Source organism: Ovis aries, chromosome 3, assembly GCF_016772045.2.
Source record: "Ovis aries strain OAR_USU_Benz2616 breed Rambouillet chromosome 3, ARS-UI_Ramb_v3.0, whole genome shotgun sequence".
Lineage (NCBI taxonomy): Eukaryota > Metazoa > Chordata > Mammalia > Artiodactyla > Bovidae > Ovis > Ovis aries.
Genome location: NC_056056.1, coordinates 152,335,572 through 152,346,250, shown reverse-complemented (window position 1 = coordinate 152,346,250; position 10,679 = coordinate 152,335,572). Strand labels below are relative to the sequence as shown.

Sequence of the window (10,679 nt, the reverse complement as noted above, 5' to 3'; positions counted from 1 at the left end):
AATGGGAGAAAATAATAGCAAATGAAACAACTGACAAAGGATTAATTTCCAAAATATACAAGTGGCTCATTCAACTCAATGCCAAAAAAACAAACAACCCAATCAAAGGACGGGGAAAAGACCTAAACAGACCTTCTTTCTCCAAAGAAGATACATGAAAAGATGCTCAACATCACTCATTATTAGAAGAATGCAGATCAAACCTACAATGAGATGTCACCTCACAGCAATCAGAATGGTCATCATCAAAAAGTCTACAAACAGTAAATGCTGGAGAGGGTGTGGAGAAAAGGGAACAGTCTTGCACTGCTGGTGGGAATGTAAATTGATACAGTCACTATGGAAGATGGTATGGAGATTCCTTTAAACGCTAGGAATAAAATGACCATATGACCCAGCAATCCCACTCCTAGGCATATACCCTGAGGAAACCAAAATTGAAAGAGACACGTGTATCCCATTGGTCATAGCAGCACTATTTACAGTAGCTAGAACATGGAGCCCACCTGGATGCCCATCAGTGGATGAATGGATAAAGAAGTTGTGGTGCATATACACAGTGGAATATTACTCAGCCATAAGAAGAAACACCTTTGAGTCAGTTCTAATGAGGTGGATGAACCTGGAACCTATTATACAGAGTAAAGTAAGTCAGAAAGGGAAAGATAAATATCGTATTCTAACACATATATATGGAATCTAGAAAAATGGTACTGAAGAACTTACTTACAGGGCAGCAATGGAGAAACAGACATAGAGAATTGACCAAAAAAAAAAAAAAAAAAAAGAGCATGGTAGGGTATTGAGGACATGAACAAGATACCAAGTTTCTAAAGGAAAATAAAGTTAAGGAACATTTTCGATAGAATATGTTAACTTCAATCACTTGGATAAAGTTTAATTCTTAATAAATATATCTTTAGGACCTGCATCAGGTAAGACAGATCTTGGCAAAGGAAAACAGAGTCCCTCCAGTGGTATGTTGGAGCCAGCAAAATTGGTCATGTTGGGAGTGTTTATACTATGGAAACTAGCAAAGAATACAAATCAGATTTAAATGTTTTTCTCTTCACAGTGCCTGTTAGACATTTTTCAGCACATCACTGATCCCTTTCCAGTGAAAGAGCTGGGAATCACTCAAAACATCCACAGTTTAGTTCCTAGTCCCCTTTCCAACTCCCTCAAGTTCTAAAATCCATTTCATTATTAAGATGATCAGCATTTCAAAAAAATAAACTCTGAAAGACATCATTAAAAGCATAGAGGGATAAAAACTTTACAAAATATAAAGACAGGTCCTGTGATTCTTATGCCCAGCCCTGGGAAGACCAGGAAGTTGGCAAGTGGAGATATGGCAACTCTCCCTTTTAAAAGCCTATTTCCCACAGGTGAGATGGACCTGGGCTCACGAGTGCCAGCCCATCCGAGGCCTGAGGTTATTCTGATGATTCACAGGAAAGCAATCCAGCTCGTTTGGCCAGTTCTCGGTTTGTTTTCCTGACCGCTTTGGAACCACTGAAGTCTCCTCTGGTCACCCAAAGTTTTACTTCTTCTATGAAATTCAAAGAGAAGTATTTATCCTACGGCTACCATGTTGGGATCGTTTTATGTCTTCTCTGTCCATAAGCCAATATACTGGAGCCAGAGCAATAGGACTGATCTGTCCTTTTGCATCGGTCCATGATTGTGCTACAGAGACGCCCACAGCCTGGGAGCTCCAGAGCCAAAAGAAAACAACAGGCTTTTCATCAGGCAGTATGTGCACCCCTGCAGGTCACCGCAGCAGGATCCTGGCCATGCCAACTTCTTTCCATGCTCCTGAGGAGGATGGGGGTGTAGAGGACAGAACTGAGGAGTGAAAAGCGGGGAGGTGAGATGAATTGGGGGATTGGGGTTGACATATACACACTATTGATACTATGGATAATACAGATAACTAATGAGAACCTATTGTACCACACAGGGAAGCCTACTTGGTGGTCTGTGGTGACCTAAATGGGAAGGAAATCCAAAAATAGAGGGATTGTATGTATAGGTATAGCTGATTTATTTTGCTGTACAGAGAAGCTAACACAGCACTGTAAAGCAACTGTATTTCAATAAAAATTCATTAAAAAGAAAAAAAGAATTGAGCTGAGTTGAACAGCTCAAGGCTGGCTGGGAGCTTAAAGTTCAAGTTGAGATAATTGCTTTATTGGCGTGGTTTTTTAAAAAATGACCATCCTACATCATCTCAACAGGATGAATAATTTCCCATGATTGTGAAAGTGCATGAAACACCAGACAGCTCCCTGGATGTGCGTGGGAAGGGATGGGAGGAAGTGGGGAGAGCAGAGCTGCCTGGGAGTAGGTTCTGGGCTCAGAGATTCCCACTCTCGCAACCAAAATAGAACACTGGGATCTGCCAATGGGCACAGAAAAGTGAGTCAGGTCTGATTTTAAGGATGGTATCTTGATTAATTTCAGTTTTTTTAGTTAATATATTACTAAGTATCAGTTATAATGATTTTTCTATCCCCTTCTCATCAATGACCACCTAGTTTGCCCCTTTCTCTGAAAACCTCTTTGCTTACAGCCCAGATACATGGAACAACTCGTTGGTGTCTTTCCCGTGGAGAGGATGGTGAAAGAAGATGTTAGCACCAGCCAGCATCCTTATTATCAAGGAACTTCATCATTGCTAGGGCAACGAAAAACTGACTTGCTGGGGGTTGCAGTGTCTCCAGAAAGCAAGGCTTTCTGCACTGTGATTGTGAAAATTGAGAAAGTTCCTGGCAAATTGGAATGAGTTGCTCATCCTAATTATATCAGTATCTCATGAGATACCAAATGAGTAAGAGAGACAATAAAGGCTATTGAAGGTTGGAATCAGTGACATCACAGGAGCTTGGAGTTTTGTTAAGTGCTTTGTATTTTACAGAGCATTTTCATATACCATCGCATTTTAATCTTATAACCAATTAAGGAAGGCAGAGAAGGTATTATTATTGTTTCATGTCTAAAAAATTGGGCCACCAGGATTCAGTGACTTGCCTAGTGAAACCTAGCTGGCTGGTAACAAAACCTCAGGTGTGGCTTCCACCTCCCTGCGGAGTACAGTGGGCTATGACTGACAACCAGTGTTCTGTCCATGGTACCATGTTGCCTCGCTAGTCATAGGCAAAAGGGAATGACTTTTTCTCTAGTTACTTAGCTTTTTTGCCATGATGCTTTGTTGTAGAGTGACAATCTTGCCATGAAGAAGAATTAAGTAAGAATTCATGACCATTTTCTTCCCAACAGGTACCACAGACAAGAGCTATGACTTCCATTCAAAGGCAAGAAAAAGGCTGTTGCCAGAGAGAATTCAAATAACTTGTGATGGCTTCCTGGTGGAAGGAAGAGCTGAAGGCAGAGCCAGGCTAGCATAGAATGTTAAGTGGAGAATCTCAGAAGGAGTCTGACCAAGCCATGCACCTTAAGCAAGCAACCAGTAGTGAACGGCCCCAGGACCTGAAAGTGTGAAGCTCCCAAGGTTCCAAGATAAGAAACGTGACTCAGCATTTATCTTTTCCCATAAAACATAGCAATGTATTAAGCTTACCTTTGAAATTTGACTCTAAGGCCAGTGACAATATCTAATTTGTGGTCATGACATATAAAACTTGACATAGGTAGAAGGGAAATCCTTTGAACTAGAGAAGGTACAACCAAACTCCAACTTATTGATCCTGTATATAATTTTCAGTGACAGTCACAAAAGTATAGATATCCAGGGGGCAGGCACCATGAATCTATGGTTTCTCTAGCCAGTTGCTAGAGACATTTTCAAAACTTCAAGCAGCGTACCATTTATGAAAATGGCTTCGGGTTTCAAGTTTAAATTCGGATTGATATACTGTCTGTTAAAGCAGGAGAACCTGATGGATATATAAGAATGCCATAAGCACAACCTGCAATATAAATTTAATTGCTTTATGCTAGCAAAACAAGGCTCTGAGATGCAGTAGAAATGATATGGTATGTTTGTACATATGGTAGAGAAAAAAGAATGTGGGCTTCACAATCAAGTTCAAGCCCCAACTGTGATGAGTATGTGAACTTGAGTATCAAGTCTTGATTTTTTCCACCTGTGGTGAGACTAATGGTGCACAGACCTCATAGATTCGTTGTACTCGTTACATGGGATAATGTACACAGAGTGCCCAGTATAGAACCTGGTGTGCAGCAGGCAATCATTCTATGTCAATCCTTCTCTCCTTTCTCTCTTGCAGTTAACTGCCGCCCCATGAGCTACCCTAGGTGTCCCTCTTTACCCAAGCCTGGATCTAGAAACACAGTCTCCTCAGCTCCTTCTGCCTTGCTGTCTCTGACAAAGCACACAGAGCATGGAACACAAGAAAGTTCCCAAGGATTTAAAGTCTTATGAAATTCCAAGTACTGGTTCCAAGACTAGAGGCCCTGCCACATCTGGGATGACCCATGGCAAGCTCCTCCCACTGCTCAGCACCACCTCTCCTACACTAGAATTAAGCCATAATATTTGTGTTATAAATGGTGCCTTAAACTCATCTGCAGCAAGTGAAATGCTCCTGTATAGAAAACTATCTCCAGCCTACCTTAGAAAAAATTTCATGGATCTTCTCTTCCCTTAATATAAAATAGTAGCACACCTGGGCACTCTGAGGGGTACATGACATACATTGGCAATTCGGATCTCCTGGCCCTTCACACTGGGTCATACCCACTTTAATGGCACAATTGAGACATTTTGTCACTTACAGAGAGGCTATAATACTAAATAGCATAATGGCTTATAAAAGCTCCTAGAAGGGTACTTACCTCAAAAAATAAATGCAGTCGTCTTCTTTCAAACTTTGTTTCTGGATTCTCAAGTTACTGAGATATTTTACACTTGATATCAAGCTCATTTTTCTTTCCAATGTATACTTAAGAATGAATTCTGATGGCTGTATATGTTTTTAGAAAGGGGGCCTAGGGAAGTAAGTTTTCTTCTAAATTATCTAAAAGTCTCATTGCATAAAGTTATACTATTAATATTATTACTATTATCTCAGTTGTTTGGAAATTGCATAAATACAGATAAGATAAAAGTTGAATTGTACTGCTTCTAGTTCTCTTCTATCAGCCTTTGTATAGTAGTGATTTAATATCAATATTAGTTTAATGTTAATATTTTATGTTATAATGAGTTGTCAATTTTTTGTACTAGAATGAGTCATATTGCTGTCCCTGATGAAGTGTGTAAAATAAAAATATATGCAAGTGAAGCTCTAGGTGCCTTTATTCATGATGAAAGAAACCTCAGAATTCTTAGATAAAAGTGTTCAGATGTATTTGGTTAAAGAAATGGTTGAAAATTTCAGAATTTTAAAATATTTTCCTGTACATTCTATATCTAACCACGTTCAGATAATATGTATGTGTATTTATACCTTTTTCCATGTTGGTATATTCTGTCTTTCTCTAAAAATCATGTATGACAGCAAGCAACAAATTGGAAAAATGAAAGCTGAGATTGAGTTGATTTGCATAAAAATGTGCATTCTTTCTATTAAAGTTTTCAAAATATTAATGATCTCATATAAAACCTTTGTTTTTGCTCAGTTCCACCATGGTTGAAATGATACATCACAGAAATAAAATAAATCTTAAACAAGGAACATCTTCTAAATGTTAGCCAAGAAAGAAAATGACAATAAGGCTTATCTACTGTTAAAGACTGGGTGTTTAGTTCATTCCCAAAATCTTACACTGAAGCTCTAACTCTCCATGTGATGATACTTGAAGATGGGTCCTCTGTAGCTAGGGTTAGATGAGGCCAGGAGGATGCAGACTGGTTGATGGGATTAGTGCCCCTGCAACAAGAGACACCAGAGAGCTTTATGCCTCTTTGCCACCTGAGGACATAGCAGAAGGTGGCCATCTATGAGCTGGGAAGAGAGTTCTCACCAGAATCCAAGCCATGCTGGCATCTTGATCTTGGACTTCCAGGCTCCAGACTGTGAGAAAATAAAATTCTGCCATTTAAGCCACCCAGTCTATGGTATTTTGCAGGCTGGGCAGATTAATACATCTAGCACAGTGAAGGCAGACTTATACACTATTGCCAGGAAGGAATGATCATATATCGTTGTACCTTAATGTAGTGGAATGTCTCCTCTGAAAATTTAACTGGTGCTTGTAATTTTTGTTTGCTGGTTGTTTTTGTTTGCTTCTGGATCACCCTTGAAAAAGTAAGTCACTATCAGCAACAACATAGGTTCATCCCCAGAAAGAGGGTAGAGAATCTAGACCCTCTGGGAGCAGTCAAGGCCCAATGTCAGGTAAAGGCAAAAAGGCCTTTACTGTTAGGAGTGCCTGGGACCTACAAGGCAATAAATGGAATCCAATGGAGCAGAAAAATGAAATGTTGAAAACCTATGTAATGTTTATGAGTAGAAAAGCTTGTAATAAAGTAAAAAGCTTAAATGTTTTTTTAAAATAGCCTATTATGGATGCTTGCCTGGTGGCTCAGACAGTAGAGAATCCGCCTGCAATGTGGGAGGCCTGGGATCAATCCCTGGATTGAGAAGATCCCCTGGAGGAGGGTAGGGCAACCCACTCCAGTATTCTTGCCTGGAGAATCTCCATGGATAGAGGAGACTGGCAGACTACGGTCCAAGGAGTCGCAAAGAGTTGGGCATGACTGAACGACTAAGCCCAGCACATTGTGGATGAAGGTCTGTAGATGAGAAGTTTCCCAGGTTCACTCTTGACATTCAGATCCCTGCAAAAATAAAAGGGATGCTGATTGGGGGCTCAAATGGTGGGCTATTGGGCCTCTTGTGACATAGGGCAGCAGGTGTCTTGGAGGACAGTTTAAAATTAAACTGTGAACCTGGAACTCAAGTGAAGAGACTCCTTGCCTAAGCTTGGCCTGAGGAAGGAACTTAGCCTCATTCAAAGATACAACATGGTAGAATCAGCTTCCTCCAAGGTATGACTCTTCACTCCCATCCACCCACAGGAATGTGAGCCAGAAATATTCCTCCTTGGCCTTTAGGTTTTATGGAGTTTTACTTTAGTTACACTCTGTTTTGGTAAAAATTATGACAGTAAATGGCTGAGCTTGGGTATGGAAATCAGATGAAATCCCTCTCAGTTCAGTTCAGTTCAGTTGCTCAGTCATGTCCACCTCTTTGCAACCCCATGGACTGTGGCATGCCAGGTTTCCCCGTCCATCACCAAATTCTGGAGCTTGCTCAACTCCATGTCCATTGAGTTGGTGATGCCATCCAACCATCTCATCCTCTGTCATCCCCTTCTCCTCCTGCCTTCAATCTTTCCCAGCATCAGGGTCTTTTCTAATGAGTCAGTTCTTCACATCAGGTGGTCAAAGTATTGGAGTTTCAGTACTGGAATCCCTCTATTAGACTGTATATGCCCTTGGGGTTCTTAGATGCTGAAAGGAAAGGAATAGGCTCGAGAGGAAGAGACGAAACTTCTTGCTTATCTGGCATGGCAATAAGCTCAGGCTTACTTAAAACTTTAATTTAGAACATAAAATAAATGTATGCATACTTGCAGTGGACAAGTTTGATTGACAACCAGGCATGCCTCAAGTAGTGGGTACACATTACTTGAAAGGAGGTGCTCTTGGGAAGACTTGAGGCCAAATGGTTGTTGATTCAGAAAGGAATTGTAGTTTGTGTGTTACTTTTCAAAGGAACTGATGAAGAATTTCCTTCCCAAATTGTTAACATGCTGTTGAATATAAAACTAAATGAGACCGCAAATTACAAACTCATTTCTATATTTCATCTTTTTGACAACGTTCTGTTAATTCCTCTCTCAAACTACTTTCCCAGGTTAAATAAATGGCAGAAATGTGAAAGCTCTAACTCTGCAAAAGAATAGAGTTATAATTTTATTCTCCATTTGTGAATCTGCATGAAAATGAAATCGCTGATGAGAGTAAATCAAGTTGGGTTGACGCTCTGGTGCACAGGCAGGTATAAAATCTGGATATCAGTGGACCATATTAACTACCTAATTAAGTTTTTAAAAATGAAAATCAATTATGTTTTCTGGTATTAAATGAGTTGAACTAGAGCTAGCTTTTTTTCTCACCTTCATGAACACAGTAATACTTCCAGATTCTACAACACTTTCCAATGAAAGGAGATTGGGTTTAATCATAATTTCCATTAAGCTTTTTATCTTGGCATCTCTTCACTTTCCCTCATTTCACGTATAAATCCAAGCTCCACTCCCAATCATTTATAAAAGAATTTTTTTAAATTGAGCTCATTAGCATTCTGATAATGCTTTTATTCAAGAAGAGTATATAGATTTGAATTATTACATTATGAAGACTCTTGTAAAACCGAAAATACACATTTCTTATGCCTTCAAAATTAATCTTATTTTTTTAAGATTATATTATGTATTATATAAAACAAAGTGAACCCTAATTAATATTTAGGAAAACAAAATGGTGAGTTCTTGGTTGACTTTCGGTTGCTGCTGCCCGTCCTGTTCAGTCTCTGTTATGTCTGGCTTCTGGGGAACTGATGGACTGACGCCTCTGCCCATGGGATTTCCAAGGCAAGTATACTGGAGTGGGTTGCCATTTCCTTTTCCAGGGGATCTTCCGGACCCAGGGATCAGACCCACGTCTGGCACACTGCAGGCGGATTCTTTACCACTGAGCCACCTGGGAAGCGCCCTGACTTTCAGCTAACTTAAAAAAGAAATGACATATGTGTAAGAAAAATCTTCTTATACTTGTACCCTGAATATTTGGTGCTATCCACCTTGCTCCAGAAATGTGAAGGATATGTAGAATTTGTTTTATCATAATAAAAATAGAAAAATTGTATCAAAACTATGGTGGGCTTGACTAGTCACATTTATAGCATCTGCAGATCAGCAGGTTGATGGTTCTCAGTCTGCCATTCCTATTCAAAAACAAACTCTAGCTTTTGTTGAGGATTTATTAAATTGGCCATTTTGTCTTTTCTTGTGAGATGGTTCATATTCACGCACTGAAATCTCAGTTTGTGTCTGTGGTTGGCAAAGAAAATGGCAATATCGAGCTCAACTCTGAAGAGGTAGATGACCTATTAAAATAACGATTAAGCAAAGGAATCCAAAAAGAGGTGAAACTTTCTGCCCTTTCTGAAATCCACATGCTTTCCAATATGATCCTGCTGCTGCTGCTGCTGCTAAGTTGCTTCAGTCGTGTCCGACTCTGTGCAACCCCATAGACGGCAGCCCACCAGGCTCTCCCGTCCCTGGGATTCTCCAGGCAAGAACACTGGAGTGGGTTGCCATTTCCTTCTCCAATGCATGAAAGTGAAAAGTGAAAGTGAAGTCGCCCAGTCATGTTCAACTCTTAGCGACGCCATGGACTGCAGCCCACCAGACTCCTCCACCCATGGGATTTTCCAGGCAAGAGTACTGGAGTGGGGTGCCATTGCCTTCTCCTGATCCTAGCCTTGTTTTTGTGGCTGGCAGTGTTTTGTAGTTATAGATTTGGGCTCAATAACTGTGTTTTAGTTCAGAAAGGCCAACTGCATGTAGTTAATTGTTGGACTGTTTACATTAGTCTCATTTCTTACTGGAAATGGGCCCTGGAAAATGTTTTCAGCGTCCAACAGAGACAAATTTTAATGTGGAACATTTCAAATGAAACACTGTTTTCCAATACATCAGTTGTTTTAAAATATTTTCTTTGCTGAAATGTACCCAGTATAGCACCATGAATGATAAGTTATCTTAATCCTCCCCTTAGATACTGGAAATTTCTGGTGGACTTTGGTATATCAATACATATGTTTGATAATTAGGCTGGCAGTTTACTCCAGGTACGATGGCTTGCATACATTTTTCACAGTTCTGATCAATGATTAACCACATTATTACCATTTACTTGTCTATCTGTTCCACTGGGTCATGAGCTCCTTGAGACCGGGAACTGAGGTTTTTATCCAATGTACTACTGCCTAAGACAATCCCATCATGGTAGGCACACATTTGCTTTTCTTTAAATATTCACTGTGTGCTTGCTAAGTCTAAGGCTCGGTGCCAAGGCTTTTAGTTTAGTCACTCACTTTACATCTACAGACTAACCTAAAGGCGTAAGTGTATCACCATCCTCATTTTCTGGATAAGGAAATGGAGTTATGGAGAAGACAGACCATGACCGAGTCGTGGCAGAACCAGGCTTCAAACCAGGGAGCCTGGACTCAGAGGCTCTGCTCTTACTCTCAGCAATGTTGCTTCATGGAAATGATCTGGGGAGAAGGCAGGTGAGAAAGAGTGGTGACCCTGGCCCCAGAAAGAGGCAGTTAGGTGGATGATAGAACAGCATTTTCCAAATCTGTAGGCCAGAGCTTTGAAAGTCTTTAATTGTGCAGCTCAAGTCTTCATTCCCTCAACTACTCTCTTATATTGCCTTTAATTTCCTAGGAATAGTTCTGTATCCATTTTATGGACACAGTTATACTTTCCAGAGGCAGTTAAGCAAGAACTGAAGTGTGCCATACAGAAATCCATAATCCAAGTGTGGTTAGTTAAAACTGGAAGGATCTTTTTTTTAAGAGAAAATTCTTTTTTTGAAGTATGGTTGATTTACGATGTTGTGCTAGTTTCAAGCATATAGCAAAGAGATTCATATATATATATATATATAT

At 40.0% G+C, this 10,679-nt stretch overlaps 1 long non-coding RNA gene across 1 annotated transcript; it reads left to right on the top strand.

Annotated features, from left to right (window-relative positions):
* The first annotated feature begins 1,507 nt into the window (after window positions 1-1,507).
* On the top strand, window positions 1,508-5,575 carry LOC114113634 (uncharacterized). The gene is made up of 2 exons (XR_003588522.3): window positions 1,508-1,870; window positions 3,283-5,575. It is a non-coding gene; the product is annotated as an uncharacterized LOC114113634 (long non-coding RNA).
* Window positions 5,576-10,679: the final 5,104 nt, after the last annotated feature.